General features: G+C 39.1%; 2 long non-coding RNA genes across 2 annotated transcripts; both read right to left on the reverse strand.

Moving 5' to 3' along the window:
- Positions 1-3,405: 3,405 nt before the first annotated feature.
- On the reverse strand, positions 3,406-5,418 carry LOC311030489. Its single transcript, XR_014598994.1, has 3 exons — positions 4,625-5,418; positions 3,600-3,692; positions 3,406-3,477 (listed from the first exon to the last, which is right to left on the reverse strand). It is a non-coding gene; the product is annotated as an uncharacterized lncRNA (long non-coding RNA).
- Positions 5,419-16,202: 10,784 nt separating this feature from the next.
- LOC311030492 lies at positions 16,203-16,901 on the reverse strand. Its single transcript, XR_014598997.1, has 2 exons — positions 16,843-16,901; positions 16,203-16,768 (listed from the first exon to the last, which is right to left on the reverse strand). It is a non-coding gene; the product is annotated as an uncharacterized lncRNA (long non-coding RNA).
- Positions 16,902-17,147: the final 246 nt, after the last annotated feature.

Genomic DNA, 17,147 nt, shown 5'->3' on the forward strand with positions numbered 1-17,147 from the left:
CTACAGAGGAAGTGCTCAAATCATTGTTGTGACTTGAGTCTTTTAAAGGCACAGGAGATAATGCATCATTGAAAACATGTAATACAAGACATCATGTGCACAGGGCCCCTGATAACGGTTAGCTGTTCTGCAGAATAGCTTTAGGCCCTGTTTAGGTCATCAGTGGAAATACTAAAGTCATTAAAACACTAAAATCATGTGGTTATACAAAATTGTTATAACAAAAATACTGTCACATTAAGTTATGTTTTTGTTTGGCAAATGGAGAAGGTATATTTGAGGGTGGTCAAGCCGAGCGGTATCATAACAATGGGATTGAGAAATGTGAATGCACATAACAATACTGCATCAGGGTTCACACTGAAACTGTCTAATAGGCCTTTATATGTTGCCTTTTGTCTGAAATGCTATAAAACAGTTAAGTTGGTCCACTGTATAGAGTTGTATTAGTCCCCTCTTTGCCTGTACAAAATGACACAAGTCCCCTGTTGGATGGTATTGAATGACACTTATCCTGTGGCTGTCTGTTTTTCTGTATATTTCTACAGTGTTTTCAGTGCCCAACAATGTTCGTACACTGAAAAATTTGACTTTTTGGTGCAGTAAACTCTATTAGAGTAACTGTCATAATTTCTACCGTATTTTAAAGATTCAGTGAGAACTAGAGTTTCTTAAGTAAAATTAAACATTTTATTAATGCAATACATGAATTATGGGGGAAGAGTAAGTTTTACTTCGGTTTCCTCATACTATTTAAACTTTACTCTGAAAGTGTAGCGTTTTGAATTGATGCACGACGCATGCGCACAGTACAACAGGACTGGCTCTGCTCCGGGCGTTACAGGATCACAGAGCAAGGTGTAACAGTACGACAGTCATTTCGCAGGTAAGTTATTACTGTTCTGTTTTAAATTTGTGATAATATATAAGTCTGCATGTATTTTGATAGTTTGACGCAAGATATATTACTGTTCATAAGTTAATTTAAAGTTAGCATAACGTCACATTGGTCCGTGCTGGCCTGTAAGTGGGAGGGCTGCAGTTTTTCCCCTAATAAAAATAACTAAAGTTAGGATATTAAAAAAACACCAGCGTAACTGTATAATGTTAATCAACTGACATCAACATAGTAGAACATGGTTTTGTTGTCTGTAAAACTTTTGGCAGTGACACTGACTGAAGTTACATTACGTTAGTGAATTAATATTGTGCATTGAGATAGAGGGGGAGATAGATTTCGCCGGCCTCTGTCTAAAAACGGCTACTGATGAATTTTTGGGAGAAACGCCCGAGAATAGGTTTTTAAAACACGTTTACTGACAGAAGCGCCAGAGGTCTTTGAGAGCCCCAGCTTGCAAATTTTGACAAGAAGCTAGTTAGCACGGCTAGTAGCACGGCTGTGCCGTGTGGTGTGAAGCCCACAGCAAGCTTATGATGTACGGACCGATACTTTCGATACCAATTTTACTCAGCATTCATGTTTTTGTAATTCAATAAAAGAATCGATTGTTCATTACAAGTTCTACTCGCAAATAAATCTGTTGAAATGTTATGTATTAATTGCTTGATTTAGCATAGACAAACAAAATGTTCATTTACGTTTGATCATGATACAGTTTGTTTCTTATTAAGTCTTATTAAAATATTTTTCTATCTATCAACAGGAAGCAAATCAGAACAGAAAATTATTCTCATCATTCAGGCAAGTAGAAAATAATAATGATATAATATTGTTTTGTTATTGTCCCTTATTCATCCATCATAACGAAATATTAAAATTGTGGCTGAATATTTTAGACCATTGTTTTAATACGGCAAATTGTGTCTCTTCACTTTCAGGGTGCCCTTTGGAGGAGCCAGTGGACTTTGTAGACAGTTGGAGTTGAGGTCTAGGGTGGAGGAGATATCCATCAGGGAGAAGTAGGCCTCTTATGATATGAGGTGGTCATGCAAAAGATGCAATTTTAGGTCATCAAAACATTTAGAGCTCATAAAACATTGTAGGTTGAAGGATCTACACACTGGTCAAGGCTGGTCACTACCCTGCTTGTACTCAGATTGTCCTTGTTTATTTAAAAGTTGGGGGGCATTCATGCACATTTGTCTAGAAATCATACACAGGCATGGCAGATAGTTTCATTTTTGTGTCTTGTATGTAATTCATGGAGTTTTAACACAGAAGCAATATTTTGAACACCTCGAGACTCATCTGAAAAAGCACGAAACTGTTAATTGTGTTTTTAAAGATTATGACTACAGTTGAATATATGTTCAACTTTTGCTTCACATAAATAAGGAAGCACAATCCTCACTGCATTGAAGATTTTTAAAATACTGTAATATAATGTATACTGTATTGGGCAATTCAATTCACAGTAGTGGATTTACTTTGACGGTTCTTGTTTGTTGAACTGTTTTAAATGACAAATAAACAGTTTAATTGCATTATTATTTAGTTGTGTGGTATGTGATAAATATATATTAAATGAGTATTGGTTAAATTAATTTGGTAACATTTATCAAAAGAAAACTGGCAATGATTACCTAATTTTAGTGAGTAATGTAACGGAATGCAACCAAGTAAATTAAAATGTGAAGCACAAGAAAATAATTAAAATCTACTTCATAACAGCAAATACTATATATATATAAAATATATTTAAAATTTTGAGGACAATTATGTTCCTGTCTATGAAAAACAAGTAGATTTTACTTCATTTTAAATTAATTTTAAATAACTATAACTTAAAACTTCAATGTAATTAAGTAAATGCTACTTAATGTCTTTACAACTGTTATGTTTTATGGTAAGTCAAATTTACTTGATACTGGCAAGTGAGTGTTAATTGATATTGCAGCATTGATTTGACTAAATCATTTGTGTGCAAATACGATATATTTTTTTCCAGTGTATTATACAATTTTCAGGTTATAACTACAAATAAAAAACATAAAAACAATACAGAGCTTTGTTAAGCCAAAGTTTATTTAAAGTGCTTTTAAATCCACACACACTCTTAAACTGAGAGTATATCTCTTGCTTTTGCTGTACTCCTAACAATGGAAATGGCTGTCCTCTTTAACTTGTAGTTTGCACCACTTTCAATGTCTCCTGAGGTCTGTTGTGACGTACATAGCGAAGCAAAACTTGCAAGGCAGGTAGTCTGTTGCTGTTGATTGACAGGTTGCTTGCCTTTAAGGTACAATTTGTCCTTTCCCAGATTTCACGACTGATCAGTTATGGTTGTAGTTTCCAAGGTTCCTAATTTTGCTCAAAAGATGATTGTGCATGGCTGAAACTTGCCTGTGTGCAAGTGCCTTTGCCACTTCAGGTTTAACCTGATGCTTCTTTTTCAGATGTCTTGTAATTTTTCTTGTCATAGATCCGCTGATGTCGAATGTTTGACGAAGTTTTCACTTGAATGTCCATTGGCGTTGGGGTTTTTGAAGGTGGTCTTCCTTGGATTACTTCCCTTTCTGAAGAAACAATTTGCAAAAAATAATAGTATTAAAAATTAATAGCCACACTATTTTCATACATTTGTCTACTTTTTAGGAATTGGTTTTGCAATTGTCTTCCTAATTACTATTTCACGCACAGATAATTCCTCTTCGGTGTCGTCGGAAGATGTTTCTGCTTCTGCTGGTTGTTCCTGTTCCTCTTCATCTGACATTTCCAGGGTCAGGGTAACCTGAAATAAACAAAGTGCTCTGAAATAAACAAACATTTTTTCAAAATAGTAAAAGAATACATTTTTACGGCACTACCTTTCTTCAAACACATTTACCAAATGCATTTTTTGCCACCTCCGGTTATGTAAACACTAATCACCAATTCACTCACAGAAACATTAACTTCCTTCATTTATATTCACACTGCCAGAGTTGGTTGTGGTTCCACTGTACTGACTGTTGTGTGAAACCTGTAAATATATTAAAACAGTTCATTGTTTCCACCGTAGTGTTCTAAGGATAACATTTTTCCAATGCACAGAGTCATACACACACATGGGGTCATGCCATACCAGTTCACCTTGGCCCTCCCAGTTCATGTCATGGAATTTCTTGAAAAATGTATGTAAAAATGTATCTTAAATTCATTGGACCTCGTAAAATACTATAGCTGGAATCCAAATACTTTTTAAGTCATGAATTTTTGAGATTTGGCCCACTACGCTAAATATGAACAGTTTTGTGATTATTATATGTGTATTCTATATGATTATGTACATTGAATACAAACTGGAGACACCGGAGGCCTGTCCTAGGAAGCAGGATTTGGGCTTAGCGAGGTAACTTCAGCATTAACTCTGGGTTTTCTGTCCTACAACGCTGGTTCACTTCTTACCGGGGTAGATCGCCATGGTAACTGGAGGGGTAGCTCATTGAAATGAACGATGTGCAAACGACTCTACCTTCCCCAACCCCCGTGCTGCTCCTTTGAGCAACAAGTCCAGGACAAGACTAACACAGGTCCCACAGCTCCACACCAACCCCCGCAGCAGACACTGCATCCCAGCCCCACCCCTTCATGACATGAACGAAGAGGGGTTCTGAATTCTGAGTGAGTTGGCATGGAATGAACTTCAAATAAAAAATAGAGAATATTTAGGGTGGCACTTACATGTGAAAATCTGAAGGCATTCCTCAATGGTTGGACATTCTTCAAATGAACTTTTCAGCATTCTGGTAATAATATCCTTTAGGTTCATCCATTTTTCTGAGTGAAGTTGCCTGTTTGGACATTGTGAGACAGCCCAAGGGGATCACTGGAGTAGGGTGTTCTGGTTTGATCGGGATCATCAGTCAGGATGTAATGCACCAAGCACCCCGCTACCTAAAATGTATTGGAAGAAATTGAAAAAATGTCATCTAACAGTCACCAAAACTGCTCTTTGCATTGAACTATTTGCATTTACCTAGTCAAACTGTAAAAAATAAGGAACAATAATAATAAAAATAAAAATAAATAATGAGTTCTTCTGACTATGCAGGACAACTTGATATGGTATATTTTATATTATTACATTTGAGAAATCCAAACTCAGTGGTCATGGTTCGAAATGGCATCATGAATTACGTTTAAATGAACATTTTCAAGCTCAACTCACTTGGATATCAGATTCCTTCTTGTACGTGTATTGTGGGCCTCCAACATCCTCGTAACTGTAGCAAGTGGTCTGTGCAAGATCCTTTATTCTGCTTGCTCCACAGTCTGTGATATACAGTTTGTTGTTGACGTCTGTAGAAAAGCAAAAATACTCCTTATTCATATGCCCATTAAAGGCCATCTACAAAATCACAACCAAACATAATCAAAATGCATAATACCGGTTATTCCATCTTTAAACTTTTACAAAACAAAATGTTTTTTAGGCTTCAGGTTTCAAAATTCAAAAGTGCAAAAAAGTGAAGCTCCCCAAGTCCCAGCAATAACTCCTGGCAGATTTCTTGTCGTCACTGCTTGGTAAGGTTTTGTCTCTCTGGAAGATTCTCGTTTTCAACCAGTTCACTCAGGCTGAATTTACAGAGAGGGGAGACAAAATAGGCAAAGTAAGCATCTTCTAACACAGAAATGGGTTGGCAACAAATGTTCCACTAGTACATTTTTTGAACACAGAAAATAAGCCATCTCCAATTCTTTTTTGGACATATGTTTGGGAACTCGTTTCACTGCCACAGGGCAGTTGTGCAGGAGTCCTGGGAATGTTTCAGCAGCATTGCGTCCATTTGCAATCTTCATTTCAGTGTTGAAAAGGACTTTATCAATTTTCATCATGCCATGGAGTCAAGATTTTCCAATGAAGTCTTCCATCAAGATTCCTTGAAAGGGCAGAAAACCCAATAAGATTATGGCAATGTGAGGGTGAAACAATATATCTAGAAATGACTACAGAGTGTCGAATTGAAGAAGAAGGTTGGTTATGTTAGTGATATCACAACTATATGAGTGTAGACTGTCATTTCTGTGGTGGAAATCAGTTTATGATTTCCTGGTGAGAAATAATACCACTCCTAACAGAGCTCTGAGTAATTTATAAATAAGGAGTCCAAAACAGGCTAGCAGTAGCGACAGATAACCTCATGACACATGGAATATTGTAAGGGTTAGGGTTATAACTATTCAAACTTCTAATTAACCCTTAAATAAACCACTAAATAAAAAAATTCCCATCACAATTTCTATAATCCATTTTCTCTCTGTTATTGCTCACATCAGTGACAGACAATTAAAGCTCTGGTCTACGGTTTGAAAAATTTGTCAATTTACTATTGGATCAGGATTGTGGCGAACAGTTTGGGATCATGGACGTAATGCAGTCGGGGTGAAAGAGAAATCTTACCGGCAATCGCTGCATTTACACCGATAATGTTTCATCATTCGTGGCCGTAATAAACACTATTATTGCTTTGTTCATGTTGTGGAAGTCCTGGACACACCGGGAACTAAACAATTTCCTGCCTGAGTTCATCCTTTACCCGGAGGGAATGTTCCCATTTATTGTCTATGTAAGAAGCCATGCATGCCATCGCGACACATCGTGTGGCGAGTTTCGAGAGACGGGCTGCCGCCCTCAAGCTCTTGAAAATGTTTTAAACTGACCGTTGTCGATCTAAAATAAAGACAGATTCAGGAACTGCATAGCTTATTTCTCGCCTAAAATATTTTCAGAAACACATTTCGGTGAACTATTTTCGTAAAATAAGAGGAAGGTGGGAGGCTGCGAGGAGAGAACGATATGAACTCGGGGGGGGTTAAGGAGCACAGAGGGGAGGGATGTGTGTATGTGTGTGTGGGGGGGGGGGGGGGCTTTTTTCAAACCTTTCAAATCGTAGACCATAGCTTTAAGATACCTTACAATTTTTCTCCTACTTTCTCAATATTTTTTACTGCACAATGTAATGGCAAGACGACGTTTCAGTTTAAAACAATGAGCTTCAAAAGAATTTAAACCAGTTTCTAATCAAATCAGATATCCACAATATTGGTATGGATGAGAGTCCTTATATCTTAGTTAAATGATGAAATTGTGTTTGTGTGTGTGTGTGTTTGTGTCAAAGAAACAAAATATAGAAATAGATATATACATACATGTCGCCATGGACAGTTAGGGCACCATGGACATTGTCATACACAAGTTCTTCTCCTGTGTATATGGCTTTATCTTTGCCAGCAGGAATGAAGGCTTCCTTTTCAGGATGTAATTTTTCTGTGGAGTAATTAAGATCATATTATACATGATGCACTGTCTTCACCAATGACAAGCATCTGAGGGAAATGAACAATGAGCAAACGAGACAAAACCCACAAGGATTCCATCATACAAACAAAATGTCACTAAATGCTTAATTTTGGTCTGAGGCCTAAACCTCACAAATGCATTACTGAAAAAGTATTTGAAGTACAGCTCTAGGATTTTGCAAGGTCTCATGCATTTCAAATAAGTTTCAACACAATGTTATTATTATATTATTACATTTAACCCAAATGCAAAATGGAGACTTTGACTAGTGGAAAAAGCAACCTTTTACTCAACTGCATCTACTCTAAAGCATATTGATAGTAACAGACTCAACTGATTCAGCCATACAAGGGGTATATGTAAATGTAAATGTTGAACTTACCTATCACTTTGGCGATGAAGCTGGTAGAAGGCAAAAATAGATGAATGTTCAAAGAGAAGGAAGAATATTTAGTCGTCTTACAAAAATACTGCAGGCTTCAACACAAAAGTTACCAAAGGCTGATTTGTGAAAAAAGCCCAGAATATATACAGAATCCTCAGCAGCTACATGGACAGTGATTGGTTCCCGAGGTTTGGGATGCAAATGTCTGCTGACACATCTACCAATCATTATGTGACAAGATTTTCTACATTTGAACATTGGCTTCATCCGTCTGCCATTGCCACATAGCTCTCATTGGAATCTGAATGAAGGCCAAGTGGTGTTAAATGTGTTACATTTAAATGTCTATGAAGGGAACAATGGTTGTCTGGCCATTTATTCACATGTAGTATTTACATTTAAATTTAGGGCATTTAGCAGATGCTTTTGTCCAAAGCGACTTAAAATAAGTACATTTGTCAAAAGGAAGAAACCACAACATATCATTGCCGATAAAGTAAGAGCGAAAAAATAGAAACAAGTGTTAGGTCCTCGTCTTAGTAAAGTAGTAGCTGTATACCGTAAGAACAACAGTGCTATGATCAAATGTCTTTCATACAATGACATCATAAGTGACTGAGACACATTCCATTATCCCCTGTAACCAAAAGTGAACATTTGCATCGTAGTCCTGACCAAGGGAACCAATCACTGTCCTGATATCAGCTCAGGATTCTATATATTATGTGTTCTTCACAGTAGTTTCATAGGAGTATTTGGTGCCTACTGGATAAGCCTGGGCTATTTTTTAGAGACAATGTTTATTTGACCCCGAAGGGAAATAATATATTTTTAGGTGACATTGTGAAGTTCTTCAAGACCATGTCCTGTAACGTTGCCACAAGACCACCAAAAATAAAATGTGTTTTCCTTTATAAGAGCTCATGCATTATTTATTGATACATTCAATACAACCTACAATTAAAAAAACACCAGGACTGGTGATATCTGATCTATGTCTAATAATTCAGACTGGAACGGAGACTTTGTTTAAAGTGGTAGGCACACTTCAAGTGTTGCATTCTTCATTGCAAAAAGGCCCTATTTAAAGGTCATTAAAAAGATTAATAAACTTTAAAAGATTATTTTGGTTCTAAGTCAGGCTGCAGGTAACTCAATTCTGAGAATGTAGTGCCTAACTATTTAAACTAAGACAACTATGTGATCTGTGCCTCATCTTAATAGGATAGATATTTCTCTTGCAGAGATTCCTGCAATTCAAGATTTTGTCGGCATTGTAAAGCCTAGAGCATGTAAACACAAGTAACATTTTATTAGGAGGTCCCCACTTGTACTGGTAAGACTGACAGAATCAACACTAATACACAGTGATAGATGAGTAAAAACAAGATCAATCAATGCTCTTCCCTGTAGTCCTTCACTTTCAAAAATACTGAAGCTTTAAGCTGGGATATCAACTAAAGTTGAGCTTAAAGTATTGTTTTAAAAGAAAACTATATTTGAAGAGACAATTCAGTTGAGTTTGAGACAGTCCATGTTGGAGTGTGAGTGTCGCTCCATGCTATCCAAATGGGAACTTGTGCCATAAAATACTCGCTAATAGGGGATTTCTGGGGATGTTTATAATAGATCTATTCTAAGCAATTAATTAAAAATGAAACTATATTCTTTTCCTCTTGACTTTATCCTGATTGTGTTTATCCTTTATTGGATGTAGTTTTTTACTTCTTTTCATTGTGCTTGGCTCCTCATTTTAATACAGAGAAGGTCTGGTAAATGGCTAGGCCATCCAATAGAGCTAAGCATTAACATTTTGTTATTGAAACAGAATGACAAATCAGGTTTAAAGCAATATAGCATTATTTAGTAGATGAATATGCATTCCCCTTAAAAGTAGTGTCATGGTTTAATTTCTCTCTAAAATGTAACTTTCAGAAATTAAGTTGCTTATACTAATTAGCAAATTACTTCTGATTTACAGGTAAAAAAATATTCTCTATTTTCCAGAGAAATGTTTAAATGTTGATAACATCAAAGTTAATGATCAACTTCAGAAAGAAACAATGAAATTCTCTTTAGTAAACAAACTAACAATAGGTGAAAGAGTGGGTGCTAACGGCTCCAATGCAGGCTATGGAAGTCCCCTCTGTGATAGGTAGACGTCGCAGTAAACAAACTAACAATAGGTGAAAGAGTGGGTGCTAACGGCTCCAATGCAGGCTATGGAAGTCCCCTTTGTGATAGGTAGACGTCGCTGAAGGATTCAAGTCCACTGTTAGTCTTTTCTTTAAAAAAATTAAAAGAACACATTTGAAGTAATATTATGGTAAAATACATTAAAAGAAGCTATACTATTCTATGTTTGTATCTTCAAAATGACCAGAAACAGGAGTCCCCTATTGGCTGGTGGCGCATGATAGTTCCCTGTTGGCCCTGTTTACATGTATGTGTGTGTGTGTGTGTGTGTTAATGCAGCTTGTGTGGCCATTGAGCATGCATTTGGCATCCTCAAGACAAAGTTCCAGAGGCTCAAGTGTCTTCAATGAAGAGAGTGGAACACATCAGTGCAACAGTTAAACCATGTTAAAGCAAGCATCTGCTAAATGCCCGAAATGTAAATGTAATGTTGCATTCTGCACAACATGTGCTTAGAGTCAGGTGACCGTACTAGAGATAGCATCACCCTCAGTTTTACATTTTTCTACTTTTAGTTACACAATTTTGGGAGCTGGTGTGCAATATGCCAGAGGGTGATGAGAGGCACCTTCAGGTCAAAAATAAAAGTGGAAGCTAACCTTTGATAAGGCATTACCTATTGATTTAAGTGCCTCTACATCATCAAGACTTCTGCTGTGCCTAAATGTGTCAGCTCACGGTAACTGGGTACAAGAACTCAGGCAAAATCAGCAGGGGATCGATGATCAGTGTTCTCAGAGGCAGTCACAGCACCATTGTACATTTTAACCAGACTACCACTGCTAATGTAGCGTTTCAGTTTGAGGAGATCAAAAACATACAAATACACAAAAATATTCTTGAACATTTATTTGTGACTCCATCAAAGCAATCACATTTTGTTGCTGTTGGGAAATATTTTTTCAGTTGGGTTAATGTTTGACCCATGCATGTGAGCATTTTTTTCTCAAATCGCTCTCTTCTCTTTGCCTTCAGTCTCCTCGACCGTGCCAACTCCGGCCTTACCAGGGATTCGAACGCAGTTGTCCTGCGCTCAGCATGCAACAGGTAAGTGTCCTGCAAATCTTTGCTGCTGCTGCCCCCCCTTTTTTGCCAGTGGATTTTCGGACAAATAGAGTGGCAGTTGAGGGACCAGGCTGCGGCTTGTCAATGCCACATGGTCCCACAGGTGCAATATTTTGCCCGGGGAAGAGTGGCGTTGAAAGTAAGGTCCCAGGTGGTGCGACATGAAGGGGCGGAGGATGTTGGTTAAATAAATAATAGAGTGGGAAGAAAAACGGTAACGCTCCAATAAAAAGCTGTCGGGGTATGAAAGCACATCGATACGCGGCCTCAAAATTATCTCCCGACGTGTGTGTGTGTGTGTTTGCCCAGGCCTGGCTCATATTGAAAGAGCCTGTTCTCAACCGACTGCAAGACCCCGATGCATGATGGGAAACACCTGGCTCTCGCCTCATCTAAGAGCTGATTGGCTCTTAGTTTTGACAACAAACACCATGTTTAGTAGAAAATGCAAATTTCCTGTGTGATTCTAATATTTAACGCTAGATCGTGGGCTGTTAGTCTCATGATGTGCAATAAAAGTAATAATGACAATAAAGGAGGTTATTTATATAGGCTTTAGACATAAAAAACAGATACACATTAAATACAGTATAACTGTTTAAAAAAAAAATAAAGTATACAATAATGCCAATAAATATTAGTTATATTTATTGTCTCTCTTTCCTGACTCTTATGGAGCAACTGCAGCTGTACATTTTCCCGAGGGATTACTAAAGTATTCTGATTCTGATTTCCACAGATATTTATGAACAAATATAAATAAATGTGAATGTGGTCACAAACTACAGATAGCCTACAGATCGCGTCTCACAGGATGTAACTTTTTCTACGACTTCCTGTCAAATCTTCAAAGGCCGATGGAAACTGTCAGACTGGAGGGCAGCTTTTAGGCTCCGCCTCTTGCTGCTCCGCCTGCTCTTGTCTACTTTCCAGGCGAGGCGCAGTTCATCTCCAACGAGCCGATAGTCTGCGTCTCCCTTTGGTCTTTTGCCAGTGTTGTATTCGCTCTCATTCACAGCCTTGTTCACGCCAAGAATCAAAGTTTGTATTTCTTTTCGTTTGTAATTTTTCTCAGTGTATTTCAAGTCTAGTTCATAGCCTTTTGTTTTCTTCCGATGGAGTGCCTCTTTTGTTTTATTCATTTTCATAGTTAGTTGAGAGAATAATTTATGTTTATAGCATTTTCTTTTTCCTCCTGGAGTGATTTTTTTGTTATGTTTTCATAGCCGAGTGAGTAAGAGTAGTTCAGTTCTTAGTCCTTTTTTTGCCTCATTTTGTTGTTGTGCTGTCTCTTGTTCTCTCAGCTTGCAGATTAGATACTGTGATTTATTTGTTTGTCACCTTGCTTAAGAGTCCAAGTGAAGAAAACACATTTCACAATTAAAGCCTGCTCTAATTGTCCTAATTCTGCTCCTGAGTCCTCCTTCCAAGCCTGCGCCTGACACTTAGTATATTTCAAACACAATATATACAATTGAAATACTTTGCACTTAAATGGCACAATTTGGACCTGAATGAATCAACAGCACTACCAAATACCCACATACATTGGTTAGGCTGAAAAACATGGTTTGGGATGTTTTTAGTTACACTTTAAAGCCCCAGTCAAACAGTGAACAAAGTGTAATAAATTCATTCATTAACGGAATATGTGAGTAATGATTGGATTTTTATGTAAAAATAAGAATACAGTTTTTGCAATATCTTGTTAAAAAGGTGCACGTAGGGAGGTAAACACCTGGATCAGTGCTTATTTGTTTCAGTGTGTGTAGTCCCAGTGTGTCAGCTGCTGCTGTATAGAAATATGACTGAATAGGAGTTCCTTTATCAAGCTTCCAGCCTCCTCACTGTCATTATTCCTCAATGTCCTTATTCCCTTCTGCACACACACACACACACACACACACACACACACACGTCTGGCCTCCCTTATCATTGCCTTCCACCCGGGCAGAAAACAACCCGGGAGCTCCATGAAAACGCTCGCTCCCTCCTGTGTTTGTTTGCTCTCTCGTCGCCACAGTCATCTTTGTTTTCTCTCTTGCCTCGCTTCACACCACTCTTCCATCACTAGCTCTTCCTCTCACCATTTCACGTCTTTCTCCCTTCAATTCTCCCTTCCTTTCAATCTTTGTTCCCATTTTGTAATTCTCAGTGGATTGCCTTTCCTCAATGATCCAAGGCTCTTCCTTCCCTGCTACACTATTTTTAATTGTTTACATATGTTCTACCCTGCCTTCCTTCTTCCCTTCTTTCCTCTCCATGTGAAAGGTTTTTCCATGAGGTTGGAGCTGCAGCTATTTGTCAGACAAACCACAATTTTGGAAAGGGGGAAAATTGATAAATGAGGAAACAAGCCCTCAGTCATTATCTTACTGTTGAGTCTCACGGATTAAACCATAGCAACATGGCAGTGTTTTTTTCTGCCCTCCCTTCCTCACAGAGACGGAAACAAATCCTTGCAGCTTCATTTATTTCCCCACACACAATTTTTTTTATTTATTTTTTTTTTGCTGTTAATCAGTAGAAATCAATCTGGGTTTCTTGAAAGTGGAACAGATTTCCTACATCATTTTGAGGGGTGGGTTGTATTCAAATTGTTAAGGTTTGAACGTAGACGGGACCCAAATGCACATCTCAGACAACAGGGAACAATTAAATAACAAGTTTAATATCAAAATGTGCAACACAAGTGCAAGGGGGGCATGGTGGTGCGATGTCCGGGGATCCAGTGAAGGCACCACGTGGTGATGGCGGCTCTGCGGCGCGGCGCAGTAATGTCCATCTCGGGTGTTCTTACACAGCATGGAGACACAGGAGACCAGGAAACAGGCTGGTCGCTCCACGGGTAGGCAGGAATGAAGCAGCACGAGATCACAGGGCAAACACGACAATCTGAGACGCGGTTGAAGGAACACATACGCGCTACCACGTTGAACTGATGAAAAGATCTGGCAACGAGTAGGAGGGAATCCAGAGGCTTTATGGAGGGTTGATTGCTGATTGAGATCACCTGCTGCTGCCTGTGAAAAATAGGCCACGCCCACATGCACCAAACATGGAACAGGGAGGGACGGGGGGAGAGAGACAGGAGGAAAATACAGACAGGGGATGACAACACACACACACAAAAGGGAGAAGGAGGGCGGTCATGATGTGATACATGACAAAAATTGTGTTTTGATATTTATTTTTATACATAATATTAACAGTATGCATTCAGTGGATTCCAGTTATCTCACCCAACACAGACAACCGAAGCTCAGACAGAAACAGTCTCAATCCAGCGCTCCATTGCTGTAAACAGCCTTAACACAGCGTGAAAGACAAATATCCTGGTACCACTGCTGGCCATAAGCTGAACTTTTGAAATACCCCAAAAATCAACCTGTTTCACAAAAGTTGTCACGTCTCATGTTTCTGTGGCTCTAGTCAAATCCCAAAAAGTGAAACATTCCTCTCTGCCATGGTTGAACGGAAAACTCAACAGCCGAAGCCTTAAGCAAGAAACAGGTATTTTTTTAAGAGCTAACTGCTAAACAGGGTTACAATCCCATGATCCTGTTATTGGTCCGTTACCTAGCCAACAGGTTGAATCCACCCAGAGAGGTGGGAACAAAATGGTGGGGATTCTGCTGCATTCACAGGGTGCAGTCGAATAGTCAAAAAATAAGGTCCTAACTCCTATTCCTAACTCCTATTCCTTGACCTCTGGGGAAAACGTCACGGGGTTAAGGAAAGGCGATAGGAGAACTCAAAAGGATTTAGGAAAAGACAACCGCGGTGCTCAGAGAATCCGACCGGACTTTCACTAAGCTACGTCATTAAAACGCGGCCGCTGATGATTGACAGCTGATGATCGGCACCGGCGATTGACGTGCGTCTACGCTGGAGAAACTACAATAATGGACTACAAAAAGCGCATCGTCCACTTCTCCACATGTTGTTGGTTTTATAAACAGCTGGTTCACTGACCGGCTTCAGGTCCAGCAGCTCCTCCTTCCTGTTGCTTTATTTACGTTTCATTTGTGGTTTTAGTTTCGTTTTTGTCAAACATTTGTAACATGATGAATGAACATGAAAAATACCATTCAATTATCACTGTCTACAAACATTTATCATCACTATTCCAATTACTATATGTCTGCTTGAAAGTAATTGTTAAATATGCAAATAGGCATATTGTTTGTTTTCATGAACGGCCGAGGTGTGCGGCACTTTAAACTCTCGCTAAGAATTGTGGGTCGGTGTAATCTCCTTTCCTTTCGCATAGGAAGGTCCGTTGCATCCTATGCTAAAGGAGCTCTGAAAGGAAGCATTGGAGCTCCTTTCCTTTGTATTTAGAGAATTCGAACGGCTCTTATCATGGCGGCCACTTGTTTACTTCCGGTTCACTTCTAGGAACCTTCCTAAGCAAAAAAGACTATTCAACTGCACCCATAGACTATTTTTTGCAACCAGTGAAGGAAGTGACCATATTTGTGTGATGTTTTATTTGCTAAGCTTTGATCAGATCTAAGCGTCAAGATTCTTGACTACGCCACCTGGTGCCTTTCACACCAAGATATACTTTGTAAGTATAAACTACTGGGGCAAACATTACCACATGAGTCAGGGGTGGGGAGCCTAGACGGCGGCCATGGCAAAATAACTAGGCAAAAGAAAGAAACTGGATTAACTGGAAACTGGACTAGCCACCAACGTTTTGTTAGCCCTCAGCCACTAGCTAGGCATCGTGATGTCAGGGGGCTAGCGGGGCATCGTGATGTCAGGGGGCTAGCGGGGCTGCAGAGGGACAAACTTCACCCAGACTGTGACTACTCTGCCGGTTACACTCTGTGGAAGAGCGACGGGTGGCTCTGGGGGGTGTTCCAGAAAGCGGGTTAAAAAAACTCTGAGTCTGTCCCTGAACTCTGAGTTGACTTACTCTGAGATGGGAAACTCTGAGTATCCGGTTCCAGAACAGCTGATCTGAATCAGTTCAATCAACTCTGAGTATGTTCACATATTTCGCCAGAAATCTAATACCGCTGCAGCGGCGAAAGGAGAGAGTAACGGCATGGGAGGAAATTGCTGCCCGGGTCAACGCATAAGTTTGAACTATTCCATTGACTTAACATTTAACTGTAAGAACGTAGCAGGCCTAGTTATGAATGTAAATAGGACTATAATCTGATTTCTATTTAGGTGCAATCCAACAGTAGAAAAAAGGACTTGGAAGCAGCTAAAACTGAAATATAAAAACATCATTCAAAAAGGCAAGGCATGGCGATTGCACCTCACTTTGATTTTCTTTTCTTTTTTTAATTGACTTAGGCTGTTAAACTAAATATTAATTCAGTGGCTACTTCAAATGGTAATGTAAACCCCTAACCAAATTCTGTTTTAACATGTCCTCCCACTTAATACACCACTTGTGTATTAATGTTTACACATTTTTATTTTATATGTAGGCTACATTTAAAATGTGACGATGTGTACAGGAACACAAATACTAAGTAAAAAAAAATAATTAACATTTGAGTTCTACTCAGCCAACAGAAAGAAGGCAGAGGCCCGAAAAACGGGTGGAGGGCCACCTCCACCACCTCGGACGGAGGCTGAGGAGATGGCCCTCAGCCAAAACTATGGCCGACCGGTGGCTGAAGGCATCCCCGGGGGAAGCTCATCTGAGCCTGTCACCCACCAGCAGGACACAAGTGCCTACATCAGATGCAAGTACACACTTTGTAAAAATAAAAATGTTTTTATAAATATATAGCCTACTTTTTATATCTATCTATCTCCCCCAACAGCTGTGGACGGTGTCATCTGCTTAGTTCAGCCTCCGACTGAAACAATTGAACACCCTGCTGCTGTAAATATTCCATACTCAGATCTTGCTCAGATGGTAGTTCAAAGTAATCTGAAACAGTTTCTTTTCCTGCATCACAGGAGGAGGAGAATGGTGACGATGAAGGAACGCTGTCTGCTGCAACAGGGAGAGATCCAGAGAGGCCTACTGAAGTGTGTCTACCATTCACATTCCTTTACATTGTCGCGTGGAATATAGTTTGACATGTAGCCTACACTGAAGTGATGAGCATAGATAATGGACAAACAACTAGCACATTCTTGTCCTTCAACAGAACATAGCTGGGCATCAGGAGGGTCACGAGGAGGGTCCATCAACTTCCACAGCACAGCTTGATACAGTGAGATTTCCGGTCAATACCATGTTAAAACTGTATGTAGAACTGTAGCAATTACATGTTGTC

This window comes from Eutrigla gurnardus, assembly GCF_963514095.1.
Source record: "Eutrigla gurnardus genome assembly, chromosome: 20".
Lineage (NCBI taxonomy): Eukaryota > Metazoa > Chordata > Actinopteri > Perciformes > Triglidae > Eutrigla > Eutrigla gurnardus.